Source organism: Schistocerca americana, unplaced genomic scaffold, assembly GCF_021461395.2.
Source record: "Schistocerca americana isolate TAMUIC-IGC-003095 unplaced genomic scaffold, iqSchAmer2.1 HiC_scaffold_957, whole genome shotgun sequence".
Classification (NCBI taxonomy): domain Eukaryota; kingdom Metazoa; phylum Arthropoda; class Insecta; order Orthoptera; family Acrididae; genus Schistocerca; species Schistocerca americana.
This window is the reverse complement of record NW_025726738.1, coordinates 19,172-36,816: the sequence shown is the minus strand read 5'-3', so window position 1 is coordinate 36,816 and position 17,645 is coordinate 19,172. Positions and strand designations below refer to the sequence as shown.

Genomic DNA, 17,645 nt, shown 5'->3' with positions numbered 1-17,645 from the left:
GGTGTAATGTTAATAAATAAATTTATAAATCTCACAACAACAACAAAAATACACGAAGCGCGTCCTTCCGGCTCATAAGTTTTGGAACTCAGGAATGCGTTCGCGCTAACGTGACGAATTGTCAATAAAAAAGAATGCGGCTGCTTTCGACCGAAAAGTATGATTTTGTGTGTGTTGGGATAAGAACCGAATGCGAATTCTGCCATGCGCCTACATTATATGGGCGCCAACGGCCATACCATGTTGAGTACACCGGTTCTCGTCCGATAACCGAAGTTAAGCAACATCGGGCGTGGTTAGTACTTGGATGGGTGACCACCTGGGAACACCACGTGCTGTTGGCTCCCTTTCATTTACTTTTTTTTTTTTTATACCGCCTTCTTTCCATACCACCGTTCTGTTGTGACAAAGATTCTTGCTTAAGCATTTTAATCTACTGTAATGACCATAAGGTGCGAAATTGCAGTAAATATCTCAGTTTGAGGGAGATTGTGCTAACCAAGTTCGCCAGGAAGTCTTTGAAAACGACAAAACAGTACGAATCGGCAGATATGTTCTGAAATACGTCAGCGCCTGTTGTTGTGTAGCGGTGTACAATTCCCACTTCGATATGTAATTATAAATTTATTCTTTAGTCGTCTCGTCTCGTCTCCTCATCTCCTGCAGACGTTTCTTGTGCTTGCGCTGTTATATGGGCCACGACCCGAGCGGCAGCGAGCGGCAGTCGAGCAAAGTCGGGACAAGTCGGGACGGGGACAGGGACAGGAATGGTGCGAATGCACTGCAAATTACGCAAACACCTCGTCTGAGGCGAGGCGAGGCGAGGCGAGGCGAAGAAGCTCACATCGCCAGCAGTGGCGCCCTCCAACAACACTCTGCCACACCCCGCACAGGCCATACGCCGGTCGGCCGCGCGCCAGCCCTCCTGCGCTGGACACCAGGGACAAGATGCGTCTTCCGCGAGTGTCGAAGGCTGCACGCGCCAAGCGGATGACAGGAGGTGCAACGAGAAGCTGCGCGTCTCACACACACGGCGGCGCGCCCGCTAATTCGGCAGTCGCTCTGCTGGCACGTCGGATTGCGGAAGGAAGTGCTTACAATTGCAATTCTGTTCGTGTTTTATGTTGTAAAGTTGTTAGCTTGTAACGGTGTAATGTTAATAAATAAATTTATAAATCTCACAACAACAACAAAAATACACGAAGCGCGTCCTTCCGGCTCATAAGTTTTGGAACTCAGGAATGCGTTCGCGCTAACGTGACGAATTGTCAATAAAAAAGAATGCGGCTGCTTTCGACCGAAAAGTATGATTTTGTGTGTGTTGGGATAAGAACCGAATGCGAATTCTGCCATGCGCCTACATTATATGGGCGCCAACGGCCATACCATGTTGAGTACACCGGTTCTCTTCCGATAACCGAAGTTAAGCAACATCGGGCGTGGTTAGTACTTGGATGGGTGACCACCTGGGAACACCACGTGCTGTTGGCTCCCTTTCATTTACTTTTTTTTTTTTTTATACCGCCTTCTTTCCATACCACCGTTCTGTTGTGACAAAGATTCTTGCTTAAGCATTTTAATCTACTGTAATGACCATAAGGTGCGAAATTGCAGTAAATATCTCAGTTTGAGGGAGATTGTGCTAACCAAGTTCGCCAGGAAGTCTTTGAAAACGACAAAACAGTACGAATCGGCAGATATGTTCTGAAATACGTCAGCGCCTGTTGTTGTGTAGCGGTGTACAATTCCCACTTCGATATGTAATTATAAATTTATTCTTTAGTCGTCTCGTCTCGTCTCCTCATCTCCTGCAGACGTTTCTTGTGCTTGCGCTGTTATATGGGCCACGACCCGAGCGGCAGCGAGCGGCAGTCGAGCAAAGTCGGGACAAGTCGGGACGGGGACAGGGACAGGAATGGTGCGAATGCACTGCAAATTACGCAAACACCTCGTCTGAGGCGAGGCGAGGCGAGGCGAGGCGAAGAAGCTCACATCGCCAGCAGTGGCGCCCTCCAACAACACTCTGCCACACCCCGCACAGGCCATACGCCGGTCGGCCGCGCGCCAGCCCTCCTGCGCTGGACACCAGGGACAAGATGCGTCTTCCGCGAGTGTCGAAGGCTGCACGCGCCAAGCGGATGACAGGAGGTGCAACGAGAAGCTGCGCGTCTCACACACACGGCGGCGCGCCCGCTAATTCGGCAGTCGCTCTGCTGGCACGTCGGATTGCGGAAGGAAGTGCTTACAATTGCAATTCTGTTCGTGTTTTATGTTGTAAAGTTGTTAGCTTGTAACGGTGTAATGTTAATAAATAAATTTATAAATCTCACAACAACAACAAAAATACACGAAGCGCGTCCTTCCGGCTCATAAGTTTTGGAACTCAGGAATGCGTTCGCGCTAACGTGACGAATTGTCAATAAAAAAGAATGCGGCTGCTTTCGACCGAAAAGTATGATTTTGTGTGTGTTGGGATAAGAACCGAATGCGAATTCTGCCATGCGCCTACATTATATGGGCGCCAACGGCCATACCATGTTGAGTACACCGGTTCTCGTCCGATAACCGAAGTTAAGCAACATCGGGCGTGGTTAGTACTTGGATGGGTGACCACCTGGGAACACCACGTGCTGTTGGCTCCCTTTCATTTACTTTTTTTTTTTTTATACCGCCTTCTTTCCATACCACCGTTCTGTTGTGACAAAGATTCTTGCTTAAGCATTTTAATCTACTGTAATGACCATAAGGTGCGAAATTGCAGTAAATATCTCAGTTTGAGGGAGGTTGTGCTAACCAAGTTCGCCAGGAAGTCTTTGAAAACGACAAAACAGTACGAATCGGCAGATATGTTCTGAAATACGTCAGCGCCTGTTGTTGTGTAGCGGTGTACAATTCCCACTTCGATATGTAATTATAAATTTATTCTTTAGTCGTCTCGTCTCGTCTCCTCATCTCCTGCAGACGTTTCTTGTGCTTGCGCTGTTATATGGGCCACGACCCGAGCGGCAGCGAGCGGCAGTCGAGCAAAGTCGGGACAAGTCGGGACGGGGACAGGGACAGGAATGGTGCGAATGCACTGCAAATTACGCAAACACCTCGTCTGAGGCGAGGCGAGGCGAGGCGAGGCGAAGAAGCTCACATCGCCAGCAGTGGCGCCCTCCAACAACACTCTGCCACACCCCGCACAGGCCATACGCCGGTCGGCCGCGCGCCAGCCCTCCTGCGCTGGACACCAGGGACAAGATGCGTCTTCCGCGAGTGTCGAAGGCTGCACGCGCCAAGCGGATGACAGGAGGTGCAACGAGAAGCTGCGCGTCTCACACACACGGCGGCGCGCCCGCTAATTCGGCAGTCGCTCTGCTGGCACGTCGGATTGCGGAAGGAAGTGCTTACAATTGCAATTCTGTTCGTGTTTTATGTTGTAAAGTTGTTAGCTTGTAACGGTGTAATGTTAATAAATAAATTTATAAATCTCACAACAACAACAAAAATACACGAAGCGCGTCCTTCCGGCTCATAAGTTTTGGAACTCAGGAATGCGTTCGCGCTAACGTGACGAATTGTCAATAAAAAAGAATGCGGCTGCTTTCGACCGAAAAGTATGATTTTGTGTGTGTTGGGATAAGAACCGAATGCGAATTCTGCCATGCGCCTACATTATATGGGCGCCAACGGCCATACCATGTTGAGTACACCGGTTCTCGTCCGATAACCGAAGTTAAGCAACATCGGGCGTGGTTAGTACTTGGATGGGTGACCACCTGGGAACACCACGTGCTGTTGGCTCCCTTTCATTTACTTTTTTTTTTTTTATACCGCCTTCTTTCCATACCACCGTTCTGTTGTGACAAAGATTCTTGCTTAAGCATTTTAATCTACTGTAATGACCATAAGGTGCGAAATTGCAGTAAATATCTCAGTTTGAGGGAGATTGTGCTAACCAAGTTCGCCAGGAAGTCTTTGAAAACGACAAAACAGTACGAATCGGCAGATATGTTCTGAAATACGTCAGCGCCTGTTGTTGTGTAGCGGTGTACAATTCCCACTTCGATATGTAATTATAAATTTATTCTTTAGTCGTCTCGTCTCGTCTCCTCATCTCCTGCAGACGTTTCTTGTGCTTGCGCTGTTATATGGGCCACGACCCGAGCGGCAGCGAGCGGCAGTCGAGCAAAGTCGGGACAAGTCGGGACGGGGACAGGGACAGGAATGGTGCGAATGCACTGCAAATTACGCAAACACCTCGTCTGAGGCGAGGCGAGGCGAGGCGAGGCGAAGAAGCTCACATCGCCAGCAGTGGCGCCCTCCAACAACACTCTGCCACACCCCGCACAGGCCATACGCCGGTCGGCCGCGCGCCAGCCCTCCTGCGCTGGACACCAGGGACAAGATGCGTCTTCCGCGAGTGTCGAAGGCTGCACGCGCCAAGCGGATGACAGGAGGTGCAACGAGAAGCTGCGCGTCTCACACACACGGCGGCGCGCCCGCTAATTCGGCAGTCGCTCTGCTGGCACGTCGGATTGCGGAAGGAAGTGCTTACAATTGCAATTCTGTTCGTGTTTTATGTTGTAAAGTTGTTAGCTTGTAACGGTGTAATGTTAATAAATAAATTTATAAATCTCACAACAACAACAAAAATACACGAAGCGCGTCCTTCCGGCTCATAAGTTTTGGAACTCAGGAATGCGTTCGCGCTAACGTGACGAATTGTCAATAAAAAAGAATGCGGCTGCTTTCGACCGAAAAGTATGATTTTGTGTGTGTTGGGATAAGAACCGAATGCGAATTCTGCCATGCGCCTACATTATATGGGCGCCAACGGCCATACCATGTTGAGTACACCGGTTCTCTTCCGATAACCGAAGTTAAGCAACATCGGGCGTGGTTAGTACTTGGATGGGTGACCACCTGGGAACACCACGTGCTGTTGGCTCCCTTTCATTTACTTTTTTTTTTTTTTATACCGCCTTCTTTCCATACCACCGTTCTGTTGTGACAAAGATTCTTGCTTAAGCATTTTAATCTACTGTAATGACCATAAGGTGCGAAATTGCAGTAAATATCTCAGTTTGAGGGAGATTGTGCTAACCAAGTTCGCCAGGAAGTCTTTGAAAACGACAAAACAGTACGAATCGGCAGATATGTTCTGAAATACGTCAGCGCCTGTTGTTGTGTAGCGGTGTACAATTCCCACTTCGATATGTAATTATAAATTTATTCTTTAGTCGTCTCGTCTCGTCTCCTCATCTCCTGCAGACGTTTCTTGTGCTTGCGCTGTTATATGGGCCACGACCCGAGCGGCAGCGAGCGGCAGTCGAGCAAAGTCGGGACAAGTCGGGACGGGGACAGGGACAGGAATGGTGCGAATGCACTGCAAATTACGCAAACACCTCGTCTGAGGCGAGGCGAGGCGAGGCGAGGCGAAGAAGCTCACATCGCCAGCAGTGGCGCCCTCCAACAACACTCTGCCACACCCCGCACAGGCCATACGCCGGTCGGCCGCGCGCCAGCCCTCCTGCGCTGGACACCAGGGACAAGATGCGTCTTCCGCGAGTGTCGAAGGCTGCACGCGCCAAGCGGATGACAGGAGGTGCAACGAGAAGCTGCGCGTCTCACACACACGGCGGCGCGCCCGCTAATTCGGCAGTCGCTCTGCTGGCACGTCGGATTGCGGAAGGAAGTGCTTACAATTGCAATTCTGTTCGTGTTTTATGTTGTAAAGTTGTTAGCTTGTAACGGTGTAATGTTAATAAATAAATTTATAAATCTCACAACAACAACAAAAATACACGAAGCGCGTCCTTCCGGCTCATAAGTTTTGGAACTCAGGAATGCGTTCGCGCTAACGTGACGAATTGTCAATAAAAAAGAATGCGGCTGCTTTCGACCGAAAAGTATGATTTTGTGTGTGTTGGGATAAGAACCGAATGCGAATTCTGCCATGCGCCTACATTATATGGGCGCCAACGGCCATACCATGTTGAGTACACCGGTTCTCGTCCGATAACCGAAGTTAAGCAACATCGGGCGTGGTTAGTACTTGGATGGGTGACCACCTGGGAACACCACGTGCTGTTGGCTCCCTTTCATTTACTTTTTTTTTTTTTTATACCGCCTTCTTTCCATACCACCGTTCTGTTGTGACAAAGATTCTTGCTTAAGCATTTTAATCTACTGTAATGACCATAAGGTGCGAAATTGCAGTAAATATCTCAGTTTGAGGGAGATTGTGCTAACCAAGTTCGCCAGGAAGTCTTTGAAAACGACAAAACAGTACGAATCGGCAGATATGTTCTGAAATACGTCAGCGCCTGTTGTTGTGTAGCGGTGTACAATTCCCACTTCGATATGTAATTATAAATTTATTCTTTAGTCGTCTCGTCTCGTCTCCTCATCTCCTGCAGACGTTTCTTGTGCTTGCGCTGTTATATGGGCCACGACCCGAGCGGCAGCGAGCGGCAGTCGAGCAAAGTCGGGACAAGTCGGGACGGGGACAGGGACAGGAATGGTGCGAATGCACTGCAAATTACGCAAACACCTCGTCTGAGGCGAGGCGAGGCGAGGCGAGGCGAAGAAGCTCACATCGCCAGCAGTGGCGCCCTCCAACAACACTCTGCCACACCCCGCACAGGCCATACGCCGGTCGGCCGCGCGCCAGCCCTCCTGCGCTGGACACCAGGGACAAGATGCGTCTTCCGCGAGTGTCGAAGGCTGCACGCGCCAAGCGGATGACAGGAGGTGCAACGAGAAGCTGCGCGTCTCACACACACGGCGGCGCGCCCGCTAATTCGGCAGTCGCTCTGCTGGCACGTCGGATTGCGGAAGGAAGTGCTTACAATTGCAATTCTGTTCGTGTTTTATGTTGTAAAGTTGTTAGCTTGTAACGGTGTAATGTTAATAAATAAATTTATAAATCTCACAACAACAACAAAAATACACGAAGCGCGTCCTTCCGGCTCATAAGTTTTGGAACTCAGGAATGCGTTCGCGCTAACGTGACGAATTGTCAATAAAAAAGAATGCGGCTGCTTTCGACCGAAAAGTATGATTTTGTGTGTGTTGGGATAAGAACCGAATGCGAATTCTGCCATGCGCCTACATTATATGGGCGCCAACGGCCATACCATGTTGAGTACACCGGTTCTCGTCCGATAACCGAAGTTAAGCAACATCGGGCGTGGTTAGTACTTGGATGGGTGACCACCTGGGAACACCACGTGCTGTTGGCTCCCTTTCATTTACTTTTTTTTTTTTTATACCGCCTTCTTTCCATACCACCGTTCTGTTGTGACAAAGATTCTTGCTTAAGCATTTTAATCTACTGTAATGACCATAAGGTGCGAAATTGCAGTAAATATCTCAGTTTGAGGGAGATTGTGCTAACCAAGTTCGCCAGGAAGTCTTTGAAAACGACAAAACAGTACGAATCGGCAGATATGTTCTGAAATACGTCAGCGCCTGTTGTTGTGTAGCGGTGTACAATTCCCACTTCGATATGTAATTATAAATTTATTCTTTAGTCGTCTCGTCTCGTCTCCTCATCTCCTGCAGACGTTTCTTGTGCTTGCGCTGTTATATGGGCCACGACCCGAGCGGCAGCGAGCGGCAGTCGAGCAAAGTCGGGACAAGTCGGGACGGGGACAGGGACAGGAATGGTGCGAATGCACTGCAAATTACGCAAACACCTCGTCTGAGGCGAGGCGAGGCGAGGCGAGGCGAAGAAGCTCACATCGCCAGCAGTGGCGCCCTCCAACAACACTCTGCCACACCCCGCACAGGCCATACGCCGGTCGGCCGCGCGCCAGCCCTCCTGCGCTGGACACCAGGGACAAGATGCGTCTTCCGCGAGTGTCGAAGGCTGCACGCGCCAAGCGGATGACAGGAGGTGCAACGAGAAGCTGCGCGTCTCACACACACGGCGGCGCGCCCGCTAATTCGGCAGTCGCTCTGCTGGCACGTCGGATTGCGGAAGGAAGTGCTTACAATTGCAATTCTGTTCGTGTTTTATGTTGTAAAGTTGTTAGCTTGTAACGGTGTAATGTTAATAAATAAATTTATAAATCTCACAACAACAACAAAAATACACGAAGCGCGTCCTTCCGGCTCATAAGTTTTGGAACTCAGGAATGCGTTCGCGCTAACGTGACGAATTGTCAATAAAAAAGAATGCGGCTGCTTTCGACCGAAAAGTATGATTTTGTGTGTGTTGGGATAAGAACCGAATGCGAATTCTGCCATGCGCCTACATTATATGGGCGCCAACGGCCATACCATGTTGAGTACACCGGTTCTCTTCCGATAACCGAAGTTAAGCAACATCGGGCGTGGTTAGTACTTGGATGGGTGACCACCTGGGAACACCACGTGCTGTTGGCTCCCTTTCATTTACTTTTTTTTTTTTTTATACCGCCTTCTTTCCATACCACCGTTCTGTTGTGACAAAGATTCTTGCTTAAGCATTTTAATCTACTGTAATGACCATAAGGTGCGAAATTGCAGTAAATATCTCAGTTTGAGGGAGATTGTGCTAACCAAGTTCGCCAGGAAGTCTTTGAAAACGACAAAACAGTACGAATCGGCAGATATGTTCTGAAATACGTCAGCGCCTGTTGTTGTGTAGCGGTGTACAATTCCCACTTCGATATGTAATTATAAATTTATTCTTTAGTCGTCTCGTCTCGTCTCCTCATCTCCTGCAGACGTTTCTTGTGCTTGCGCTGTTATATGGGCCACGACCCGAGCGGCAGCGAGCGGCAGTCGAGCAAAGTCGGGACAAGTCGGGACGGGGACAGGGACAGGAATGGTGCGAATGCACTGCAAATTACGCAAACACCTCGTCTGAGGCGAGGCGAGGCGAGGCGAGGCGAAGAAGCTCACATCGCCAGCAGTGGCGCCCTCCAACAACACTCTGCCACACCCCGCACAGGCCATACGCCGGTCGGCCGCGCGCCAGCCCTCCTGCGCTGGACACCAGGGACAAGATGCGTCTTCCGCGAGTGTCGAAGGCTGCACGCGCCAAGCGGATGACAGGAGGTGCAACGAGAAGCTGCGCGTCTCACACACACGGCGGCGCGCCCGCTAATTCGGCAGTCGCTCTGCTGGCACGTCGGATTGCGGAAGGAAGTGCTTACAATTGCAATTCTGTTCGTGTTTTATGTTGTAAAGTTGTTAGCTTGTAACGGTGTAATGTTAATAAATAAATTTATAAATCTCACAACAACAACAAAAATACACGAAGCGCGTCCTTCCGGCTCATAAGTTTTGGAACTCAGGAATGCGTTCGCGCTAACGTGACGAATTGTCAATAAAAAAGAATGCGGCTGCTTTCGACCGAAAAGTATGATTTTGTGTGTGTTGGGATAAGAACCGAATGCGAATTCTGCCATGCGCCTACATTATATGGGCGCCAACGGCCATACCATGTTGAGTACACCGGTTCTCGTCCGATAACCGAAGTTAAGCAACATCGGGCGTGGTTAGTACTTGGATGGGTGACCACCTGGGAACACCACGTGCTGTTGGCTCCCTTTCATTTACTTTTTTTTTTTTTTATACCGCCTTCTTTCCATACCACCGTTCTGTTGTGACAAAGATTCTTGCTTAAGCATTTTAATCTACTGTAATGACCATAAGGTGCGAAATTGCAGTAAATATCTCAGTTTGAGGGAGATTGTGCTAACCAAGTTCGCCAGGAAGTCTTTGAAAACGACAAAACAGTACGAATCGGCAGATATGTTCTGAAATACGTCAGCGCCTGTTGTTGTGTAGCGGTGTACAATTCCCACTTCGATATGTAATTATAAATTTATTCTTTAGTCGTCTCGTCTCGTCTCCTCATCTCCTGCAGACGTTTCTTGTGCTTGCGCTGTTATATGGGCCACGACCCGAGCGGCAGCGAGCGGCAGTCGAGCAAAGTCGGGACAAGTCGGGACGGGGACAGGGACAGGAATGGTGCGAATGCACTGCAAATTACGCAAACACCTCGTCTGAGGCGAGGCGAGGCGAGGCGAGGCGAAGAAGCTCACATCGCCAGCAGTGGCGCCCTCCAACAACACTCTGCCACACCCCGCACAGGCCATACGCCGGTCGGCCGCGCGCCAGCCCTCCTGCGCTGGACACCAGGGACAAGATGCGTCTTCCGCGAGTGTCGAAGGCTGCACGCGCCAAGCGGATGACAGGAGGTGCAACGAGAAGCTGCGCGTCTCACACACACGGCGGCGCGCCCGCTAATTCGGCAGTCGCTCTGCTGGCACGTCGGATTGCGGAAGGAAGTGCTTACAATTGCAATTCTGTTCGTGTTTTATGTTGTAAAGTTGTTAGCTTGTAACGGTGTAATGTTAATAAATAAATTTATAAATCTCACAACAACAACAAAAATACACGAAGCGCGTCCTTCCGGCTCATAAGTTTTGGAACTCAGGAATGCGTTCGCGCTAACGTGACGAATTGTCAATAAAAAAGAATGCGGCTGCTTTCGACCGAAAAGTATGATTTTGTGTGTGTTGGGATAAGAACCGAATGCGAATTCTGCCATGCGCCTACATTATATGGACGCCAACGGCCATACCATGTTGAGTACACCGGTTCTCGTCCGATAACCGAAGTTAAGCAACATCGGGCGTGGTTAGTACTTGGATGGGTGACCACCTGGGAACACCACGTGCTGTTGGCTCCCTTTCATTTACTTTTTTTTTTTTTTATACCGCCTTCTTTCCATACCACCGTTCTGTTGTGACAAAGATTCTTGCTTAAGCATTTTAATCTACTGTAATGACCATAAGGTGCGAAATTGCAGTAAATATCTCAGTTTGAGGGAGATTGTGCTAACCAAGTTCGCCAGGAAGTCTTTGAAAACGACAAAACAGTACGAATCGGCAGATATGTTCTGAAATACGTCAGCGCCTGTTGTTGTGTAGCGGTGTACAATTCCCACTTCGATATGTAATTATAAATTTATTCTTTAGTCGTCTCGTCTCGTCTCCTCATCTCCTGCAGACGTTTCTTGTGCTTGCGCTGTTATATGGGCCACGACCCGAGCGGCAGCGAGCGGCAGTCGAGCAAAGTCGGGACAAGTCGGGACGGGGACAGGGACAGGAATGGTGCGAATGCACTGCAAATTACGCAAACACCTCGTCTGAGGCGAGGCGAGGCGAGGCGAGGCGAAGAAGCTCACATCGCCAGCAGTGGCGCCCTCCAACAACACTCTGCCACACCCCGCACAGGCCATACGCCGGTCGGCCGCGCGCCAGCCCTCCTGCGCTGGACACCAGGGACAAGATGCGTCTTCCGCGAGTGTCGAAGGCTGCACGCGCCAAGCGGATGACAGGAGGTGCAACGAGAAGCTGCGCGTCTCACACACACGGCGGCGCGCCCGCTAATTCGGCAGTCGCTCTGCTGGCACGTCGGATTGCGGAAGGAAGTGCTTACAATTGCAATTCTGTTCGTGTTTTATGTTGTAAAGTTGTTAGCTTGTAACGGTGTAATGTTAATAAATAAATTTATAAATCTCACAACAACAACAAAAATACACGAAGCGCGTCCTTCCGGCTCATAAGTTTTGGAACTCAGGAATGCGTTCGCGCTAACGTGACGAATTGTCAATAAAAAAGAATGCGGCTGCTTTCGACCGAAAAGTATGATTTTGTGTGTGTTGGGATAAGAACCGAATGCGAATTCTGCCATGCGCCTACATTATATGGGCGCCAACGGCCATACCATGTTGAGTACACCGGTTCTCGTCCGATAACCGAAATTAAGCAACATCGGGCGTGGTTAGTACTTGGATGGGTGACCACCTGGGAACACCACGTGCTGTTGGCTCCCTTTCATTTACTTTTTTTTTTTTTATACCGCCTTCTTTCCATACCACCGTTCTGTTGTGACAAAGATTCTTGCTTAAGCATTTTAATCTACTGTAATGACCATAAGGTGCGAAATTGCAGTAAATATCTCAGTTTGAGGGAGATTGTGCTAACCAAGTTCGCCAGGAAGTCTTTGAAAACGACAAAACAGTACGAATCGGCAGATATGTTCTGAAATACGTCAGCGCCTGTTGTTGTGTAGCGGTGTACAATTCCCACTTCGATATGTAATTATAAATTTATTCTTTAGTCGTCTCGTCTCGTCTCCTCATCTCCTGCAGACGTTTCTTGTGCTTGCGCTGTTATATGGGCCACGACCCGAGCGGCAGCGAGCGGCAGTCGAGCAAAGTCGGGACAAGTCGGGACGGGGACAGGGACAGGAATGGTGCGAATGCACTGCAAATTACGCAAACACCTCGTCTGAGGCGAGGCGAGGCGAGGCGAGGCGAAGAAGCTCACATCGCCAGCAGTGGCGCCCTCCAACAACACTCTGCCACACCCCGCACAGGCCATACGCCGGTCGGCCGCGCGCCAGCCCTCCTGCGCTGGACACCAGGGACAAGATGCGTCTTCCGCGAGTGTCGAAGGCTGCACGCGCCAAGCGGATGACAGGAGGTGCAACGAGAAGCTGCGCGTCTCACACACACGGCGGCGCGCCCGCTAATTCGGCAGTCGCTCTGCTGGCACGTCGGATTGCGGAAGGAAGTGCTTACAATTGCAATTCTGTTCGTGTTTTATGTTGTAAAGTTGTTAGCTTGTAACGGTGTAATGTTAATAAATAAATTTATAAATCTCACAACAACAACAAAAATACACGAAGCGCGTCCTTCCGGCTCATAAGTTTTGGAACTCAGGAATGCGTTCGCGCTAACGTGACGAATTGTCAATAAAAAAGAATGCGGCTGCTTTCGACCGAAAAGTATGATTTTGTGTGTGTTGGGATAAGAACCGAATGCGAATTCTGCCATGCGCCTACATTATATGGGCGCCAACGGCCATACCATGTTGAGTACACCGGTTCTCGTCCGATAACCGAAGTTAAGCAACATCGGGCGTGGTTAGTACTTGGATGGGTGACCACCTGGGAACACCACGTGCTGTTGGCTCCCTTTCATTTACTTTTTTTTTTTTTTATACCGCCTTCTTTCCATACCACCGTTCTGTTGTGACAAAGATTCTTGCTTAAGCATTTTAATCTACTGTAATGACCATAAGGTGCGAAATTGCAGTAAATATCTCAGTTTGAGGGAGATTGTGCTAACCAAGTTCGCCAGGAAGTCTTTGAAAACGACAAAACAGTACGAATCGGCAGATATGTTCTGAAATACGTCAGCGCCTGTTGTTGTGTAGCGGTGTACAATTCCCACTTCGATATGTAATTATAAATTTATTCTTTAGTCGTCTCGTCTCGTCTCCTCATCTCCTGCAGACGTTTCTTGTGCTTGCGCTGTTATATGGGCCACGACCCGAGCGGCAGCGAGCGGCAGTCGAGCAAAGTCGGGACAAGTCGGGACGGGGACAGGGACAGGAATGGTGCGAATGCACTGCAAATTACGCAAACACCTCGTCTGAGGCGAGGCGAGGCGAGGCGAGGCGAAGAAGCTCACATCGCCAGCAGTGGCGCCCTCCAACAACACTCTGCCACACCCCGCACAGGCCATACGCCGGTCGGCCGCGCGCCAGCCCTCCTGCGCTGGACACCAGGGACAAGATGCGTCTTCCGCGAGTGTCGAAGGCTGCACGCGCCAAGCGGATGACAGGAGGTGCAACGAGAAGCTGCGCGTCTCACACACACGGCGGCGCGCCCGCTAATTCGGCAGTCGCTCTGCTGGCACGTCGGATTGCGGAAGGAAGTGCTTACAATTGCAATTCTGTTCGTGTTTTATGTTGTAAAGTTGTTAGCTTGTAACGGTGTAATGTTAATAAATAAATTTATAAATCTCACAACAACAACAAAAATACACGAAGCGCGTCCTTCCGGCTCATAAGTTTTGGAACTCAGGAATGCGTTCGCGCTAACGTGACGAATTGTCAATAAAAAAGAATGCGGCTGCTTTCGACCGAAAAGTATGATTTTGTGTGTGTTGGGATAAGAACCGAATGCGAATTCTGCCATGCGCCTACATTATATGGGCGCCAACGGCCATACCATGTTGAGTACACCGGTTCTCGTCCGATAACCGAAGTTAAGCAACATCGGGCGTGGTTAGTACTTGGATGGGTGACCACCTGGGAACACCACGTGCTGTTGGCTCCCTTTCATTTACTTTTTTTTTTTTTTATACCGCCTTCTTTCCATACCACCGTTCTGTTGTGACAAAGATTCTTGCTTAAGCATTTTAATCTACTGTAATGACCATAAGGTGCGAAATTGCAGTAAATATCTCAGTTTGAGGGAGATTGTGCTAACCAAGTTCGCCAGGAAGTCTTTGAAAACGACAAAACAGTACGAATCGGCAGATATGTTCTGAAATACGTCAGCGCCTGTTGTTGTGTAGCGGTGTACAATTCCCACTTCGATATGTAATTATAAATTTATTCTTTAGTCGTCTCGTCTCGTCTCCTCATCTCCTGCAGACGTTTCTTGTGCTTGCGCTGTTATATGGGCCACGACCCGAGCGGCAGCGAGCGGCAGTCGAGCAAAGTCGGGACAAGTCGGGACGGGGACAGGGACAGGAATGGTGCGAATGCACTGCAAATTACGCAAACACCTCGTCTGAGGCGAGGCGAGGCGAGGCGAGGCGAAGAAGCTCACATCGCCAGCAGTGGCGCCCTCCAACAACACTCTGCCACACCCCGCACAGGCCATACGCCGGTCGGCCGCGCGCCAGCCCTCCTGCGCTGGACACCAGGGACAAGATGCGTCTTCCGCGAGTGTCGAAGGCTGCACGCGCCAAGCGGATGACAGGAGGTGCAACGAGAAGCTGCGCGTCTCACACACACGGCGGCGCGCCCGCTAATTCGGCAGTCGCTCTGCTGGCACGTCGGATTGCGGAAGGAAGTGCTTACAATTGCAATTCTGTTCGTGTTTTATGTTGTAAAGTTGTTAGCTTGTAACGGTGTAATGTTAATAAATAAATTTATAAATCTCACAACAACAACAAAAATACACGAAGCGCGTCCTTCCGGCTCATAAGTTTTGGAACTCAGGAATGCGTTCGCGCTAACGTGACGAATTGTCAATAAAAAAGAATGCGGCTGCTTTCGACCGAAAAGTATGATTTTGTGTGTGTTGGGATAAGAACCGAATGCGAATTCTGCCATGCGCCTACATTATATGGGCGCCAACGGCCATACCATGTTGAGTACACCGGTTCTCGCCCGATAACCGAAGTTAAGCAACATCGGGCGTGGTTAGTACTTGGATGGGTGACCACCTGGGAACACCACGTGCTGTTGGCTCCCTTTCATTTACTTTTTTTTTTTTTTATACCGCCTTCTTTCCATACCACCGTTCTGTTGTGACAAAGATTCTTGCTTAAGCATTTTAATCTACTGTAATGACCATAAGGTGCGAAATTGCAGTAAATATCTCAGTTTGAGGGAGATTGTGCTAACCAAGTTCGCCAGGAAGTCTTTGAAAACGACAAAACAGTACGAATCGGCAGATATGTTCTGAAATACGTCAGCGCCTGTTGTTGTGTAGCGGTGTACAATTCCCACTTCGATATGTAATTATAAATTTATTCTTTAGTCGTCTCGTCTCGTCTCCTCATCTCCTGCAGACGTTTCTTGTGCTTGCGCTGTTATATGGGCCACGACCCGAGCGGCAGCGAGCGGCAGTCGAGCAAAGTCGGGACAAGTCGGGACGGGGACAGGGACAGGAATGGTGCGAATGCACTGCAAATTACGCAAACACCTCGTCTGAGGCGAGGCGAGGCGAGGCGAGGCGAAGAAGCTCACATCGCCAGCAGTGGCGCCCTCCAACAACACTCTGCCACACCCCGCACAGGCCATACGCCGGTCGGCCGCGCGCCAGCCCTCCTGCGCTGGACACCAGGGACAAGATGCGTCTTCCGCGAGTGTCGAAGGCTGCACGCGCCAAGCGGATGACAGGAGGTGCAACGAGAAGCTGCGCGTCTCACACACACGGCGGCGCGCCCGCTAATTCGGCAGTCGCTCTGCTGGCACGTCGGATTGCGGAAGGAAGTGCTTACAATTGCAATTCTGTTCGTGTTTTATGTTGTAAAGTTGTTAGCTTGTAACGGTGTAATGTTAATAAATAAATTTATAAATCTCACAACAACAACAAAAATACACGAAGCGCGTCCTTCCGGCTCATAAGTTTTGGAACTCAGGAATGCGTTCGCGCTAACGTGACGAATTGTCAATAAAAAAGAATGCGGCTGCTTTCGACCGAAAAGTATGATTTTGTGTGTGTTGGGATAAGAACCGAATGCGAATTCTGCCATGCGCCTACATTATATGGGCGCCAACGGCCATACCATGTTGAGTACACCGGTTCTCGTCCGATAACCGAAGTTAAGCAACATCGGGCGTGGTTAGTACTTGGATGGGTGACCACCTGGGAACACCACGTGCTGTTGGCTCCCTTTCATTTACTTTTTTTTTTTTTTATACCGCCTTCTTTCCATACCACCGTTCTGTTGTGACAAAGATTCTTGCTTAAGCATTTTAATCTACTGTAATGACCATAAGGTGCGAAATTGCAGTAAATATCTCAGTTTGAGGGAGATTGTGCTAACCAAGTTCGCCAGGAAGTCTTTGAAAACGACAAAACAGTACGAATCGGCAGATATGTTCTGAAATACGTCAGCGCCTGTTGTTGTGTAGCGGTGTACAATTCCCACTTCGATATGTAATTATAAATTTATTCTTTAGTCGTCTCGTCTCGTCTCCTCATCTCCTGCAGACGTTTCTTGTGCTTGCGCTGTTATATGGGCCACGACCCGAGCGGCAGCGAGCGGCAGTCGAGCAAAGTCGGGACAAGTCGGGACGGGGACAGGGACAGGAATGGTGCGAATGCACTGCAAATTACGCAAACACCTCGTCTGAGGCGAGGCGAGGCGAGGCGAGGCGAAGAAGCTCACATCGCCAGCAGTGGCGCCCTCCAACAACACTCTGCCACACCCCGCACAGGCCATACGCCGGTCGGCCGCGCGCCAGCCCTCCTGCGCTGGACACCAGGGACAAGATGCGTCTTCCGCGAGTGTCGAAGGCTGCACGCGCCAAGCGGATGACAGGAGGTGCAACGAGAAGCTGCGCGTCTCACACACACGGCGGCGCGCCCGCTAATTCGGCAGTCGCTCTGCTGGCACGTCGGATTGCGGAAGGAAGTGCTTACAATTGCAATTCTGTTCGTGTTTTATGTTGTAAAGTTGTTAGCTTGTAACGGTGTAATGTTAATAAATAAATTTATAAATCTCACAACAACAACAAAAATACACGAAGCGCGTCCTTCCGGCTCATAAGTTTTGGAACTCAGGAATGCGTTCGCGCTAACGTGACGAATTGTCAATAAAAAAGAATGCGGCTGCTTTCGACCGAAAAGTATGATTTTGTGTGTGTTGGGATAAGAACCGAATGCGAATTCTGCCATGCGCCTACATTATATGGGCGCCAACGGCCATACCATGTTGAGTACACCGGTTCTCGCCCGATAACCGAAGTTAAGCAACATCGGGCGTGGTTAGTACTTGGATGGGTGACCACCTGGGAACACCACGTGCTGTTGGCTCCCTTTCATTTACTTTTTTTTTTTTTTATACCGCCTTCTTTCCATACCACCGTTCTGTTGTGACAAAGATTCTTGCTTAAGCATTT

The 17,645-nt window shown here is 49.7% G+C and overlaps 16 non-coding genes across 16 annotated transcripts; all 16 read left to right on the top strand.

Moving 5' to 3' along the window:
• Window positions 1–225: 225 nt before the first annotated feature.
• Window positions 226–344, top strand: LOC124592872. Its single transcript, XR_006977635.1, has one exon. It is a non-coding gene; the product is annotated as a 5S ribosomal RNA (ribosomal RNA).
• A 1,028-nt stretch (window positions 345–1,372) lies between these two features.
• Window positions 1,373–1,491, top strand: LOC124592882. The gene has a single exon (XR_006977645.1). It is a non-coding gene; the product is annotated as a 5S ribosomal RNA (ribosomal RNA).
• Window positions 1,492–2,520: 1,029 nt separating this feature from the next.
• Window positions 2,521–2,639, top strand: LOC124592870. The gene has a single exon (XR_006977634.1). It is a non-coding gene; the product is annotated as a 5S ribosomal RNA (ribosomal RNA).
• A 1,028-nt stretch (window positions 2,640–3,667) lies between these two features.
• Window positions 3,668–3,786, top strand: LOC124592869. The gene has a single exon (XR_006977633.1). It is a non-coding gene; the product is annotated as a 5S ribosomal RNA (ribosomal RNA).
• A 1,028-nt stretch (window positions 3,787–4,814) lies between these two features.
• Window positions 4,815–4,933, top strand: LOC124592881. The gene has a single exon (XR_006977644.1). It is a non-coding gene; the product is annotated as a 5S ribosomal RNA (ribosomal RNA).
• Window positions 4,934–5,962: 1,029 nt separating this feature from the next.
• Window positions 5,963–6,081, top strand: LOC124592868. Its single transcript, XR_006977632.1, has one exon. It is a non-coding gene; the product is annotated as a 5S ribosomal RNA (ribosomal RNA).
• A 1,029-nt stretch (window positions 6,082–7,110) lies between these two features.
• Window positions 7,111–7,229, top strand: LOC124592867. Its single transcript, XR_006977631.1, has one exon. It is a non-coding gene; the product is annotated as a 5S ribosomal RNA (ribosomal RNA).
• A 1,028-nt stretch (window positions 7,230–8,257) lies between these two features.
• On the top strand, window positions 8,258–8,376 carry LOC124592880. The gene has a single exon (XR_006977643.1). It is a non-coding gene; the product is annotated as a 5S ribosomal RNA (ribosomal RNA).
• Window positions 8,377–9,405: 1,029 nt separating this feature from the next.
• LOC124592866 lies at window positions 9,406–9,524 on the top strand. Its single transcript, XR_006977630.1, has one exon. It is a non-coding gene; the product is annotated as a 5S ribosomal RNA (ribosomal RNA).
• Window positions 9,525–10,553: 1,029 nt separating this feature from the next.
• On the top strand, window positions 10,554–10,672 carry LOC124592865. The gene has a single exon (XR_006977629.1). It is a non-coding gene; the product is annotated as a 5S ribosomal RNA (ribosomal RNA).
• Window positions 10,673–11,701: 1,029 nt separating this feature from the next.
• On the top strand, window positions 11,702–11,820 carry LOC124592894. The gene has a single exon (XR_006977656.1). It is a non-coding gene; the product is annotated as a 5S ribosomal RNA (ribosomal RNA).
• Window positions 11,821–12,848: 1,028 nt separating this feature from the next.
• Window positions 12,849–12,967, top strand: LOC124592863. Its single transcript, XR_006977627.1, has one exon. It is a non-coding gene; the product is annotated as a 5S ribosomal RNA (ribosomal RNA).
• A 1,029-nt stretch (window positions 12,968–13,996) lies between these two features.
• Window positions 13,997–14,115, top strand: LOC124592862. The gene has a single exon (XR_006977626.1). It is a non-coding gene; the product is annotated as a 5S ribosomal RNA (ribosomal RNA).
• Window positions 14,116–15,144: 1,029 nt separating this feature from the next.
• Window positions 15,145–15,263, top strand: LOC124592892. Its single transcript, XR_006977654.1, has one exon. It is a non-coding gene; the product is annotated as a 5S ribosomal RNA (ribosomal RNA).
• A 1,029-nt stretch (window positions 15,264–16,292) lies between these two features.
• LOC124592861 lies at window positions 16,293–16,411 on the top strand. The gene has a single exon (XR_006977625.1). It is a non-coding gene; the product is annotated as a 5S ribosomal RNA (ribosomal RNA).
• A 1,029-nt stretch (window positions 16,412–17,440) lies between these two features.
• LOC124592891 lies at window positions 17,441–17,559 on the top strand. The gene has a single exon (XR_006977653.1). It is a non-coding gene; the product is annotated as a 5S ribosomal RNA (ribosomal RNA).
• Window positions 17,560–17,645: the final 86 nt, after the last annotated feature.